This window comes from Myotis davidii, unplaced genomic scaffold (assembly GCF_000327345.1).
Source record: "Myotis davidii unplaced genomic scaffold, ASM32734v1 scaffold323, whole genome shotgun sequence".
NCBI classification, from domain to species: domain Eukaryota; kingdom Metazoa; phylum Chordata; class Mammalia; order Chiroptera; family Vespertilionidae; genus Myotis; species Myotis davidii.
In genome coordinates, this window is record NW_006295491.1 from 2,583,556 (window position 1) to 2,599,656 (window position 16,101).

General features: G+C 39.7%; 1 protein-coding gene across 2 annotated transcripts in view; it reads right to left on the bottom strand.

The window, feature by feature from the left end:
- Positions 1 to 16,101, bottom strand: part of FAM160A1 (family with sequence similarity 160 member A1) — a 220,271-nt gene that overhangs the window by 131,891 nt on the left and 72,279 nt on the right. For both annotated transcript variants that reach the window (XM_006770124.2, XM_006770123.2), the window contains exon 2: positions 14,197 to 14,317. The gene's annotated coding sequence lies outside the window, so the exon portion shown is untranslated. The remainder of the gene's footprint in view (positions 1 to 14,196; positions 14,318 to 16,101) is intronic.

Here is a 16,101-nt window from a genome sequence, read left to right on the forward strand (position 1 = left end):
CATCTATGGATGAGGACAGTGGGTGGGGAGTGAGGGCGGAGGGTGGGGCGGGAACTGGGAGGAGGGGAGTTATGAGGGGAAAAAAGAGGAACAAATGTAATAATCTGAACAATAAAGATTTAATTTAAAAAAAAGAAAAGAAAATCAGAGCTATGGAAACATCTGAACCATCAGCTGGGGTGGTTCAGCTGACCAGGCTGGACTTATACTGGGCAGGTCTGGCTTCCTGTGAAAAAGAGAGACATTCAGACCAGTACATAAGCCACAGGGTCCAGAGGTTTTTGCTACATTGATAGAATAGGTTCTGGGCATGTTCTAAGGAAACAAGCAGGCAAAAAAGGGGGGCTCTGTGACTCTGTTATACAAGGAGAGTAAAGTGACAGCTTTGAACATTTCCTTTGTCTTTAGTTTTCTCTTGCCTCTCCCTCACCAATGAAGATCTCCAACCACCCTAACTTGTAGTCCAAAATACAGAAATGCACTTTCAAACCCTGTGTGCACTCTTCCTTTCGATCGCACCTCTAAATGAGTCCAAGGAGAGATACCGTAATCAATTCTATTTATTGCTGAATAAATGTCTAAACTCGCTTTAACAAGTTCATACATTTGCCTTTTAGCATTTTACTTTGGACTGAAGATTGCAATGTTTCATCTTCTAATGAAGATTCCAACAGGTCAAAAAATATTGGGGAGGAAGGGAGGTTGATAATGAAATCCCCACAGACACAGTCAACCTTATTTCATCCTTAAGGAAACCCAGGGAATAGAGCTAGGGCCAAACACAGCATGGCCACCCCATCCAGACTGCCCTCCTCTGCCCTGGGAATGTAGTTGGGGTAAAATATTGTTACAACTGACCTCTTCCAAGTCCTGAAGACAACTGTTTCCTTGTGCATATTTGTGCTGGTTAGACCCTCTTCCCTAGAAAACAATGGAACCCCAGAAGCGGAGAGGGACTCCCACAGAAGCATCTGAAGAGGTGTTTCCTGAATTCATGGATGTACCAAACACCACTTTAAACCAGGGGTGCTCAACCTCTACACTACTGAGGTACAGATGAGATATTCTGACACTTGTGAAGCCGGTAAGGAAGATTTCATTCAGGACTACTGCGACAGGCGTCAAGATGTTTGCAATAGAAGAGAGCGATCAGGCTCAACTCCGAATACAGCAAAGACAGCTGGGAATTTATACCAACAAGCAGAGCGCAAGGGCCAGAGATGGAAAATGAGTAAGGCAAGACATCCAGGGTAGGGAGATTCTTACCAAACTGACCTAACAGGACTCTTGCTAAATGCAGGGTGACCAGCTAGGAAGAGTGGGGGGATTGTCACTAGATTGACTCAACAGAATTCTTGCTAAAACTAGGCAGGCCAAACGCAGGATGGGGCCAAGGCTGAAACCTACTTGAGAAGAAGGCTCAGAAAGTCTAACTACAGTTTGGGCAAGGAGCAAGTCTTGGTCAGCATTTCGGACCAGTTAATTCTTTGTCTAGAGAGGCCATTCTGTGCTCTGTGAGATGTTCAGCTGCATCTCTGGCTTCTACCCTCTGATGGCCAGCAGCACCCATACCCCCTATGACAGTCTAAAATGCCTTGAGACAGTGCCAATTGTTCCCTGGGGGCAAATTTCCCTCTGCTTACAAACCACAGCTTCAGGCCAAGGGTTGACAAACTTTTTCTGTAACATCAGAGAGTAAATATCTTAGACTTTGCAGGATACATTTATGCTCTCTACACATTTTCTCCTTTGTCTCCCTGCCCCACCCCCACCCCCCAACCATTTAGAAAGGTATAAATTATTCCTATCTGGTGGTACATAGAAAAATAGTCAGGAGGCCAAACTCTATTCAGACGAAGTGACACTTTTCAAATAAATATAAATGATGTACAGATAATTATGTTTAACAAAATACACATTTACTTAAAACTATGATTAGGGTCTTAATAATGTCTATCAGTATTCTTTTCTCAATTGAGGGGAACAGAATTAGAGGCGGAATCTAGTAGCAGTCCAGAGTATGTTTTTACATTAGAAAAGTGTGCTCATCCTCAATAGAGCCTGGGGAAATGTTTAAATGCTTAAAATGTTCCTGCAAATCTTCCCTCCCCTAAACATAACCCAAACCTTATTCCCATCCGTAAATTCCAAAATCCCCACCTGCATGTTATTGAAAGAGGGGTTTGTTTTTGTTGTTGGTTTTTACCTGACACCATTTTTGGTTTATATTTAACATGTTTTTCATACTCTCTCTCCTTATCTGACACTCTGGACTACGTCTCTAAAATTGATCTATTCCTGGCTACAGAGTCTGGGAATATGAAGTAGGTCACTGGGTCACCTTATCTTGATTGAGGGTCAGTTACATGAACCCACAGGCTCCATGATCCTCTCCACTTTTGCCTCTAGAAACAAATATACACTCATATATTAACAGGATTGCCCAGGAAACGGCATGCTAAAAATGACCCTATGACTACGTAGAGATTATACCACAGCCCAACTACTAAATAGGACATTTTAAGTTTTGCAGTGCTTTTGTTTCTAATTGCTACAACAAATGGCACTAAGAAAAAAAACATTACTGGTCTAAACTGTTAGAAAAAATGTCTCCAAACAAATACAGAAAAACATGTAATATGTAAATCATAAACCCTATAGGATATGTCTTCCATGTATTTGTTCTTCTTTCATTAAAACATCATAATTAAAATTTCAGATTTGCTTCTGAGACCCTTGATAGCAAAGCAACCAATCATCAAAACAGAATATTCTTTATTTTCAACTGAATTCATTTTTAAATAATAAAAACAATAAGCACTGCAAAAATTATATACAGGCGTATAAAGATAGCAAAAATCACTCTAAGACCACCAAGGGAGATCAACCACTTTTCTACCCTTTTTTCTATATTTTCTAATAATTTCATAAATTTTACAAAATCAGAAGCATAACATATGTGTTTGTATACACATTTGGCAAAAGATTTGGCAACGGGTATCAACAAATGTAAGTTTTATATCTTTAATCTCTTCTGTTCATTCTTCTATAAATCTTATCATAAAAAAAAACAGAAATCCAAACAAAAGTTATGTACTAATGTACTAAGTCATTCACCAAAGACTTTTCTTAAGAAAAATTAGAACTAAATGTTCAATAATAAGAGAAGGACCAAATCTATATATGGGACATCCATATAGTGGAATGAAAGACAACTAATGTAACTGGATTTTTTAAGTATTTAATGACGAGACTAAATCTTGATTTCTGTTCCTTCCATTTAATACTATATCCTGAGCATTTTTCCAATTCATTAAATTCCCCAAAAAATCCAATTTAAAGAATTTCTATTTACAGAAGATTGAACAGAAGGAGATTAAAGATAAAGATTTAGCCCAAGCCTGTTTGGCTCAGTGGATAGAACACTGGCCTGCGAACTGAAGGGTCCTGGGTTCGATTCTGGTCAAGGGCACATGCCCGGGCTGTGGGTTCGATCCCCAGTAGGAGGCAGCCAATCAATGATTCTCATCATTGATATTTCTATCTCTCCCTTCCTCTCCTTTCCTCTATGAAATAAATAAAAATATATTTTTTAAAAAAAGATAAAGATTCAGCCCTGGCTGGTGTGGTTCAGTGGTTATAGAATTGGCCCAGGAACCAAAGGGTCAAGGGTTCGATTCCCAGTCAAGGGCACAATCCCCAGCCCCAGTCGGGGCCCATGTGGGAGACAACCAGTTGATGTATCTCTCTCACATCACTATTTCTCTCTCTCTCTTCTCCCCCACCTTCTACTCTCTCTAAAAAAATCAATGGAAAATATCCTTGAGTGAGGATTAACAACAAATAAAAGATAAAGATTCATTTTTTTCTTGCCAAACTTTTTGCCAGATGTTCTGGCAATTTACACTCCCACCAACAGATTCTGGGAACATCTCAATTATTCTTTAACAAAACATCCTCTTAAATCAACAAGTGCAAATACTCCCAAAAATTATAATAAAGATTCATAATAGTAATCATTTCAATTTTTAGATGCCTATAATTGAAACTCCTAAAATATAAAAAAAATGATAATTTTATGTAAAGTGACTAGAGGCAAAAAAAAAAAGGTAAGATTCCTTTCAAATCCATTTTAGCTATTTATTTTAAAAAGTGCTGCCATACTGATCTGTAAATTATTTACTAAAACTGTGAACACTTAAGGAGAAATCATCCTAAGCTATTTAGAGACTTCTTGTTACCACTTAATATTCATTCTCTCCTTCCTTATTAACAGAATCCTGATTTTGTACCAAGCAGCAAAGAACTAAGACAAAAACCTATCTCCTAGCCTCCTTTGCAGCCAGAAGTGATACTGTGATAGCCTCTGATCAATGAGTTGAGGGGAAATCCATGAAGACCTTTCAGGAAAGCCCCTGAAAGGGGTGGAGAGCGGGCAGAGGCAGACTGTTGACAAAGCTTCCTTTTGCTTTTTGACGGCTCCCTTCACTCCTGGAATGAGGACCTGCAGGTGGCTAACCTTCCGGCAGCCATGCTGACATGAGAACAAGGGTGCCAGCATCACACCCAGGTGAGAGGAGAAGAAAGACAGTGGGTCCCTGATAAGCAAGGGGCCACTCTACTAAGCCTGGATAGCCTAGTTCCAGACTTATTTTCTGAGGAAGAAAAATAATCCCCTAATTTGTTTAAGCCATTGTTCCTGGTAGTTACTTATGGGTGAGCTTAACCCCAACTGATATATCCCCCTTCTAGAATTACTGTACAAAGATAAGAAGCGTGGCAGAAATCAGTTAGCTCATTTAAATACTCATTTAATCTTCCATACATCAACATCTACTTAACACCCCTGCTGGGTGACAGAAATAAATAAGATGAAATTTACAGTCTAAAAGCAACTGAACAGACAATTAAAACGAAGTCTGAAGAGTCACATGGTAAAGAAAAGAATGGTTTGCTGTGGCAGCATATAAGAAAAAGCACTTAACCCAAACTAGGAATGTAAGTAGGATCAGAAAAATCTTTCCAGTTGTTATAAAAATGGTAGTGTCAGCCAGGCAAATGGGGCAGTGGGGGAGGAGTATTCCAGGGAGAAGGAAGAGTACTTTCGAAGGCCCGGAGGAAGGAGAGACAAGATGGTGTACCTCAGGGAGTGCAGGCTCACTATGGCTGGAGCACAGACTTGGAGTGGGCGTGAGAAGAGCACTCTTCTTCTTGTCAATCTCTCTCTGGGCCAAACTAGACTTTTTTATTACCGTCAGTAGAAACTTAGTTCCAAAAGAGGCAAAGCCTAATCAAAAGATAGCATTTCTCTTTTACCTCAAAATGTCAGGTACCACCCAGGTATTACCTGCACTCTTCTAGCAGTCAACTCACGGTCAGACTCTTCAAATGTCTGAACGTCCTGCTCCTCAGAATTGGTGGGGTTTGCTCAACAGTGAAGTGGATAATAGAAGATTTGTCCCACACTGGATGACTGACTGTGGAGGGGGAGGCTGGCGAATGTAGAGGTGTCATGATGAGAGTAACTACTAGAAAGAATAAGACTGATAATACTATAAGGAAATGGATGGAAAGAGGACACCAATTATAACAGTGGGGGCAAGAGGCATGGAATAGAACACTTATAATGAACGAGGAAGTGTGCTTTTAAGAGAGACTTGGAAGGTGGGCTCAGAAGGGCTGGCCAGATACACGGTGGGGGAGGAGGGCTCAGCTAAGGGTAATACTAGATTTCGGGCTCAGGCTACTGAGAAAGGAAGGTACCAGAGCACAATGATCAGGACTACCTGCTCTGGGAGTCCATCTTCACCAATGAATAGTTTTGTGACTTGTGAAAGTTACTTAAACTCCACATGCTTTGGTTTCCGCATCTGTATAATGGGAATAACAACAGAATCTATCTCAGAGGGTTTTGTGAGGAGTTACATGCAAGTTCTTAGGACAGTGCCTGACATGTGGGAAATGCCAGATAAATGTAGCTACATCAGGGTGATGGTGATGCCATTCACTGAGACAGAGAACATGAGAGAAGGCCCAGTCTGGGGGAGCGGGGTGGCGGGGAGGGGGGCGGGGGAAGGAATGACAGTTCAGTTTTGCATACATTAACCTGATCTGCCTGTGGGACATCCAGTAGGCAGCTTATTGCATGGGACTCAAGTTCAAAAGAGAGCTGTGAGAGTCAGATGCTCCTTTTAAAGGATGGTGTTAGGGTAACATTTGGGCAAGGACCACATAGCCATGAAGGCCCTGTCTGAGGGGAGAGCATGTTGGTGAGATATAAAGAAAAGAACTGGGGCCTGCCCTAGAGAAAGACAGATGAAGGGAAAAAAAAAAAGACTGAGAAGGCAATGGGGGGAAGGAGACATATGTAATACTACATGCAATACTTGAAACAATGAAATACAAAAAAAAAAATCAATAACAAATATTTTAAAAAAAACAATCTGTGGGAATATCTGAGTACTTAATAAACTTAAAAGTATTACTTTTATTATGGGGAAAAAAAAAGACTGAGAAGGAGCAGCCAGTGAGACAAAGAGGAAAACTCACGCAAAAAATAGTTCTCATCAGGTTGTACTATAAAAATTAAAGGAACAAACAAAAGTAGGGATGGCAGTGAAATAAGGGAAGCATCACCATGCATAGGGAAAAGCTTAGAGACTGGGACTAGGAGAAGGGAAGAAAAGACCTCCATATAAAGCGGTACTTCTTTAGAACCAGTGTTTATAGTTTTTTAATAATTACTATAAATTTTTTTGAAAACCACATAATGCAATCTCTAAATTCACAAGCATCAGAAAGCTCTTTTAGTGAGCAAACTGCCTTGCCAAGGTGGATAAGCCTCAGAAAAATCTCAAATAGTAATCTGGGTAGGCAAGAAAGAACCATATTTTTCAAGAAAATAAATTCAAACATAATGGCTTCAGTGAAAAATAATCCAAACAGTATTTTGCAAATAAAGCTCTGGACCCAAGCTTTCAGCTTTGAACTCAAAAAAGGCCACTTTAAATCACACCAGTTTGGGGCTTGAAGGAAACTCAAGACACATCCATTGGTCCAGATGATAGATAAAACTACTTGGGGCAGCTTGCTGAAGAGAGATAACTGGTAGGGTTTGCTCACCAGTGAGTCATCCAAGACCTGCTGCATCAGAATCTTGAGGCACGAGGTTAGGACAGATTACTGCTCTCTGAAATTTTTGAAACAAGCTCACTGGATAATTCATGTGCACACCAACATTTGAGAAACCCTAATCTATCTGATCAGGAGACCAAGAGCTAGAGAAAGTGAATGACTTGGACAATGGTATGTAGCTAATGAGAGTGTCCAGAGCATTTCTCAGAATATCTGTTAACATGCATCAGAATTATTTAGAGGGCTTGTTAAATACAAATTTCTGAGCTCTACCCTCAGAGTTTCTGATCCAAGAATTGACATTTCTAACAAGTTTCCCAGGAGAGGCTGCTGCTCATCTGGGGACCATAGTGTGAGGACCTCTGATCTCTGCTGAAGTCATTAGTCACTTTTCTGAGGGCCTCAATGAAGCCCTGCACCCTTAAAGACCAAGAAAGACAAAGTATTCCAAGAATGATGTTAAAAATGACATAGAAACATGACCAAACATACATCATATACATTTATTCTAAGCCATTCTGTTCAATTGGAAGACACTATAGAACTGGAGAACATCCCAACTCATCCAGAACAAAATTATAAGGGTGATGAAACATATGAGGAGACAAAAATGATTGAATAAATAAAACGACTAAGTTCGCACACAAAAATTTTTAAATCTATAAAATTATAAAAATACATGAACAGATGAACAAATTGTAGAATGATAGCATTAGATAGCTGGTTTGATTAAGAGGTTATTTTTAGGTATCTTTTTGAGTTATTTCCATAGAAAACCTAGTCCCAGACCAATCTTGAGACTAGATTTTGATTCAAAACCACTTTTGATGCCCATCCAGCATGGCTCAGTGGTTGAACATTAAGCTATGAACCAGGAGGTCGCAGTTTGATTCCTGGTCCGGGCACATGCCCAGGTTGCAGGCTCAATCCCCAATGTGGGATTGCAGGAGGCAGCCAATCAATGACTCTTTCATCATTGATGCTTCTATCTCTCTCTCTTCCTTCCTCTCTGAAATCAATAAAAAGATATACTTAAAAAAACACTTTGGAAATGGCTTGCCACTGGTTCCACACAAAGCCAGGGAAACCACAGAGAAACATTCTTCGCTCACCATCCCAATTCTGCGTGGCTCAGGCATCCCAGTATTACATTAGAACGGATAGCATTTTGCTTCACTGCTACCCTTTTCTTGTGTAGACAGCTCTTAACCCTGAGATACTGTATTCAAATAATTCTCCCAACAGCTCAGAATATCTGTAATTGCCTCTGTCTACCTGCTATTTGTTTCACTGTTCTGAGACCACATCCAAAATCCATAACACATGAATTCCATGGACAGCATCTCCACAGGACTGTCATACACGTTTTATATCAAATTGTCTTCTACCCTTTCAGGCCCATTTTTTACTTGAAGTCCTTGCTGTGCTACCTTTGGTATCTGCTATCATTTCCTCCAAAGAAGTAATACACCTAAAGTGTTAGGTCCTTTCATTATCCATGTTACTCCCACACCCACCTAAGTCTCTCCCTGTACCTTCTAAGAATCTTTCCCCAAGCTTTTATCTTAGTAACACATATTTGCTTTTGTATTCTCCCAAACCCATCCTCAACACCCTCCTCTCCTCGCAAGAAATAACCACACTTCTAAGGGCATAATACTTAGGTTTTGACCTTTCCAAAATCAGTGTAAATATCATTGTGTCCGTGTACATAACTGCTTTTTAGAGCTAAAAGGCAAAACCAGGTTCCAAATAACTTTTGTTACACAGACAAGTGACTTGTTCAAGCTGGCTATAGATTTTCCTGGGATTTATTACTGGCTATTCTATTTTGTTTGTTTGTTTGTTAATCCTCACCTGAAGACATTTTTGATTTTTAGAGAGAGTGGAAGAGAGGGCCTTCAACCTGCAACCTGTGGAATATAATCAACAACATAAACTGATGGACAAAAATAGATCCAGAGACAGAGAAGCATCGATCAGACCATCAAACTTCAGAGGAAAAGCAGGGGTGGAGGGGTGGTGTAAGAGATCAACCAAAGGACTTGTATGTTAGCATAACTAATGGACACAGACACTAGGGGGGTGAGGACATGTGCTGGGGGTGGACATGCCAGAGCATTAAGAGAAAGAGAGAAAGAGAGAGAGAGAGAGAGAGAGAGAGAGAAAAGCATCAATGTGAGATACACATTGATTGATTGCCTCCCGCATGTGCCCCAGCTGGGGCCCGGGTTCGAACCTGCAACCCAAGTAAGTGCTCTTGACAGGGAATTCAACCCTTGACCCTTCAGTGCACAGGCCATCTGTAACTACTGAGAACACTGGCCAGAGCATTACTGGTTATTCTTTATCATGAGAATGTTGATTCTGTTTAGGGTCTTGAAACAAAAGCTCCCAAAAACATTAGAGAATCTCTCATTGGCTGGAGTTAACTGGGAAAAGCCAGTAACAGGACACACACACACACACACACACACACACACACACACACACACCTACCTACCTGCAGACCAAAACTCAGAGTTTGCTATAATTAAATTGCAAATATATGAAGTCATCATCCATTGAAAAACTAACATAAAACTTAAAGGCTCTATGCCTACCTGCAATTATTAAATCTCAGTTTAAAGTGAGTTTCAAAATCCCTTTACTTTCTGAAAGATCTTAATAAGAAACAGGAGACATAATAAGAATTCCTTCATAGACACAACATAGCCATTTATGACTGGTCTGCCTTATTCTAAACTGTCTTTAAAAATATAAACTTCTCTTAAACCAATCGTGTTGGGAAAACTGGATATCTACACGGACAGGAATAAAGTTGGATCCTTCCATTACACCATATACAAAAATTTACTCAAAATGGATCAAAGATCTAGGCATAAGAGTTAAAACTATAAAACCCTTAGGGGAAAAATATAGAAGAAAACTTCAAAACACTGGATTTGGCGATGATTTCTTAGATATGACACTGAAAGCACAGGCAACAAAAGACAAATGACCTGATTTAAAAATGGGCAAAAGACTTTACTAGGCACTTCTCCAAAGAAAATATACAAATGGTCAATAAGCACATGAAGAAATGTTTAACATCACTAATCATTAGAGAAATAGAAATCAAAACCGCAGTGAGGTATCACCTCACACCCATTAGGATAGCTACTATCAAAAAAATCCCTCAGTGTTGGTGAGGGCATGAAGAACCTGGAACTCCTGTGTATTACTGGTGGGAATGTAAAATGGTGCAGCCACTATGGAAAATAGTATGGCAGTTCGTCAAAAAATTAAAAATAGAATGACCATATGATCAAGTCATCCCACTTCTAGGTATATACACAAAAGAGGTGAAAACAGGAACTTGAACAGATATTTGTACAGCAGCATTTTTCACAATAGCCAAAAGGGGGAAGCAGCCCAAACATTGGTCAACAAATGAATTAATATACATACAATGGATACTATTCAACCCTAAAAAGAAAGGTAATTCTGACATATGCTACAATATGATTGACTCTTGGGGACATTATTTCAAGTGAAATAAGCCAGTCACAAAAAGACCAGTGTGGCTCAGTGGTTGAGTCTCTACCCATGCACCAAGAGGATGCCAGTTCGATTCCCAGTCAGGGCACATACCAGGGTTGTGGGCTGATCCCTGGTGGGGGGCTTGCAGGGGGAAACCCATCAATGATTCTCTCTCAAAATAAATGTTTCCATTTCTCTCTCTCCCTCTCCCTTTCTCTCTATATAAAATTAATTTTAAAATCTTTTTTTTAAAGACCAATACTGTATGATTCTACTTATATGGGGTATCTAGAATAGTTAAATTAATAGAGACAGAAAATAGAACAAGTGGTTGCCAGGGGCTGGGGAGGAGTAAAGGAGAAGTTTTTATCATGTATGTAAAGATTCAGTTTTGCAAGATGAAAGCATCCTAGAGGTCAGCTGCACAAAAATCTAAACATACTTAATACTAAATAAACTGTATACTAAAAATGGTTAAAATGGTAAATTTTGTGTTATGATAAAGAAACAAGCATCTGAATAGACTTAACTTTTAAATCTATTGCCACATTTTTATTTTACATAAAGTATATTATTAACTCTCAATATGAACATGCCCAGAATGCTATCTATACTAATAAAAGGGTAATATGCTAATTAGGCTGGACATCTTCCAGACATCCTTCCAGACAAAGCCATGGTGGCGGGGGCAGAGGCAGAGGCGGTTAGGGGAGATCAGGCCGGCAGGGAAGGGCAGTCAGGGGTGATCAGGCTGGCAGGGGAGGGCAGTTAGGGGGCGATCCGGCTGGAAGGGGAGGGCAGTTAGGGGGCGATCAGGCCAGAAGGCAGGGGAGCAATTAGGGGCGAACTGGCAGGCAGGTGAGCAGTTAGGGGCATCAGGCCAGCAGGCAGAGGTGTTTAGGGGTGAACAGGCAGGCAGGCAGCGAGCAGTTAGGAGCCAGCAGTCCCGGATTATAAGAGGGCAGTCGGACATTCCCCAAGGGGTCCCGGATTGGAGAGGGTGCAGGCCTGGGCTGAGGGACACCCCACCCTCCGTGTACAAATTTTGTGCACCGAGCCTCTAATAATATTATAAATATTAAAGTAAAGGTATAATTTGTAGGATCGAAAATATCTATAAAATAGTGAACTTTATGCATAATGCTTACATTTTGTAAAATTAATAAATTTATAGGAATGATTACTAAAGAATGTACATAGTAATGAAAATAACTTCATAGCAAAGCCTGTTTCATTTCATGTTAATACTCCCCTTGAAAGTTTCAGAGAGCTTCACAAACCTCAGGGCACTAGAAAGAAAGGATTTCCTCTGTTTGAACCATAAATTGCACAGCAAAACCCTCATCACATGTTTCCTGAAAAATGCTGGACTGGATGCTAAGTGCAGTGTGGCACAGATCCCAGGTGCTTCCAATGCTTACCTACCCTCTTACTCTTTCGCCTCAATATGAGTAAGAAACCTGAAGTACAAATTAGCAAATTTGAAGAGATGCTTCATAAAATTTAGTATTTGGCATCTAAATCTCAAATACAGATTTATCCATTTACATCCAAGAAAAAAAATATATACATTTTTAATTTAGACTTAAAGTTCAAATACAGTTATATTCAATTACATTCTTCATTTGATCTAATAATGAGCTACTTGAGAACATAACCCTGTGTCAAAACAGTAAACTAAAATTATTGGTGTTGTTATATTCAAAGCAAAAATCAAGAAAATCACTGAATAAAAAATACAAAGATTAGTTAGAGGTAAAGAATGTCAATCTTTGATGATACCTGTAAAAGGCAGATTCCTAAAACGTGCCTCCTACCATTCTGTTCCTGATGTTGACACACTAGATTGGGGCCTAGTCATTTGAATCTTTAATGTGCATTTTTAACAACACTCTAATAACACTTCGAGGGGGAAAATGCAAAACACACCACCAGTAAGATATGAATTACAAAGTCTTAGAGGTATACCTTATAAGGTAATTCAGATCTCATTTTATTTAACCTGATTAATATAAGAACTCTTTCTACAATATTGACTGATTGACTGATTTCAATAAGAATACCAAGATTTAAGAAACACCAATCAGAAATGATATATGCACCCCTATGTTCATAGCAGCACAATTCACATAGCTAAGATTTGGAAACAGCCTAAGTTCCCATCAGCAGATGAGTGGATTAAAAAACTGTGGTACATCTACACAATGGAATACTACACTGCTATAAAAAAGAAGGGACTCTTACCATTTGCAACAGCATGGATGGACCTGGAGAGATTATGCTAAGCAAAATAAGCCAGTCAGAGAAAGATAAATATCGCACTCATTTGTGAAATATAATGAACAACATAAACTGATGAACAAAAATAGAGCCAGAGACCTAGAAGCATCAATCAGACCGTCAAACCTCAGAGGAAGGCAGGGGAGGGTGGGTATGCAGGGATGGGGGGTAAGAGATCAACCAAAGGACTTACTTGTATGCGTGCATATGAGCATAACCAATGGACACAGACAGTAGGGGGGTGAGGGCATATGCTGGGGAATGGGAGCGGCTGGGGAGAGGTCAATGGGGGAAAAAGGAGACTTATGTAATACTTTAAACAATAAAGAATTTAAATTTTAAAAGAAAGAATACCAAGATTTATATAGTCAAATAAATAATATATGCTTCTCTGTAAGATATGAAGCCTAACCTCTTATTTTAACAATATCATTGTTTAAAACTTAGAGTCACCTCTTCTTAGAATTAACTTTTTCAATACGGAACATGAGCCTTCAAATACTAGTACATGTAAAAATTACAAAAAGAAAAAACTGGCTTTGTTATATTATTGCTCCTTCTGTGTGTGTGTGTGTGTGTGTGTGTGTGTGTGTGTGTGTGTGTGTGTGTGTGTGTGTGTGTGTGTGTGTGTGTGTGTGTGTGTGTGTGTGTGTGTGTGTGTGTGTGTGTGTGTGTGTGTGTGTGTGTTGTTGTTGTTGTTGTAATCCTTACTTGAGGATATTTTTCCATTGAATTTTTTTTTTAGAGAGAGTGGGAGGAAGGATAGGGAGAGAGAGAGATAGAGAAACATCAGTGTCAGAGACACATCCATTGGCTGCTCCCTCTCACCCTGCACTCACCCCACCAAGGCTGGGGATCAAACTGTTACCGAGGTACATGCCCTTGATTGGGAATTGAACGCACAACCCTTCATTCCTCAGGCCAATACTCTAACCACTAAGCAAAATCAGCCAGGGCTCCTTCTGTTTTTATATTAAAATTAGAGCTGCCCTGATTCATCCAGTTCTAAAGTTCCTACTACTTTTCAAATACACCATCACAGAGTTGAGATTTGCCACCACAGAAAACAGGATGCTTTAAAGAAAGGTAACAGAGAATCAAGATGCAGAGAAAATATTTAATGTTTTGAGTAGAAGATAGAGAATGGCCTCTCAAAAAGATAATGCCCACTTGGATATGTAAGTTCAAATGGGCTTTTTTAAGTATATTACTGAACAGTACTGAACACATATCAATAGTATTAAAAAGAGAAGACATTACCTGTGACCACTCTTCACTCGCCTCCAGCGGGGTTGTTTTTGATCACTTCACTATCAGAGGGACAGAAAAAAATTTCTCCAACACTTGGCACTGCTGGAAACTCCAGGAAGACTTTCAAAATCTATAGAAATAAAATAAAAAATGTTCTACAATCATAAATAAACTATAAAAATCCAATCTAAGTTCTCCTAGTTTTTTCCTCCTCCCATTTTCCACCATTTGTTGTGCACTGAGTGGGCTCTTCTCAGGTGGTGTTTACTTTATCATTTAAAAAATAAGCAAAAACTAAATCTTTATTTAGAAATCTGAATGCCAGCCAAAAATGAGAGACTCTCATTGGGTAATAGAAAGTAGAGAGGAGGATTCTTCCATCTTCTAAAAGAAGTTAGGTAATTATATGCTTCGTTTACAAGAGGGAAAAAAAGTGAAACTAAATAAATCCATATCCATGCATCAACAGCATCATGTTAGTTAATGACAACAAAATAAAAAATTGCAAAGAGAGGACCATAAATAACTTTCATAAACAATTTTTTCAAAATATGCAATACTCCCAAAATATTCCCAGGAACTGATGCCGTCCATTGTAATAACCTGGTTGTCATTTAACAGAAGAGGAGTGGAAAGAAAGACAAAATAATACAGGCATGCCATTTATTCATTCTTAGAAGAGCACACAGAAATCACTCACTAAGTACAAGGATGTCAGGCAGCATACACTCTTAAAGTGTTCACTGGGGATTGTTTAATGACGGCATTATTTACAGAAGAGCTGGTCATACTGATCCAGCGGTTCTCAATCTGTGGGTCGAGAACAATGAAAATGCATCCTGCATATTAGATATTTACATTATGATTCATAACAGTAACAAAATTACAGTTATGAAGTAGCAACGAAAATAATTTTATGGTTGGGGGTCACCACAACATTAGGAACTGTATTAAAGGGCCGCAGCATTAGGAAGGTTGAGAACCAAACCACTGGTAGACAAAGGCAGTTTAGATGCATGCCCAGTAAGGTCTAAGTGAGATGATGGGAAGGTGCTTTCCCATAAATCACACCTGAAAGTGAGTCTGTGGCCAAGATGGGAGTGGCCACTGCAAGGGCACAAAATCTAAATAAACTTCCAAACAAAGGGAGTCCTCTCTCCTCTCTTGGCTCCAGGGAGCCTGGCTCCTGTGACTCCTGCTGCAGGGGCACGCTCCCAGGCACCAGCATGGCTCAGGGCCATGTGTGCCACACGTGCACTAATGGACTTTATTTAGCTCAGATACTGAACTACACCAGCTGCAACATGGAACAGAAACTCTGGACACTGTCCCTCCTCTGGCACTGCTGGACTCCAGCTGCCCCCTTTTCAGGACTGGCTTGGGGGAGATGGGACATTGGAAACTGAGGAATGTAACTCCACTCCAATAAAATCTTCCACATCTCATCCTCCCATGGGGGCCCCTGAATATGCTTATTTCAGCGGCACCACAAGAACCTCCACCTCATTCTCACAAGTGACCCAGGAATTTAATTCTCAGGTAACAATACCTTTGACTTATCTAGACATTGACAGTTCAAAGGTCAGTTTTTTTGCCATCCCATGGGCAAAGTTTACTTTGGTTCTAGATACACATCTCATATCATCAGGATGACTGGGAAGATAACTTTCACAGCATAAATACATGACATTGTACAACGAAGAACATGATTTTAAAGAAGGTGGGGAAATTATCCTACCTGAGAGAAATACAGAGAACACCTAGAGGCATCCAGGGCAGCATAACAAAAAGACCAACCCCAAACACTTGGCGATATAAAGGCAGAAGCGCTAGCAATGCTAAACGAAACCATTATTCAATGTCAAAATTGGCAAAAGCAAGAGAAAATTTCCAAGAAAGATTTAAAAACAAACA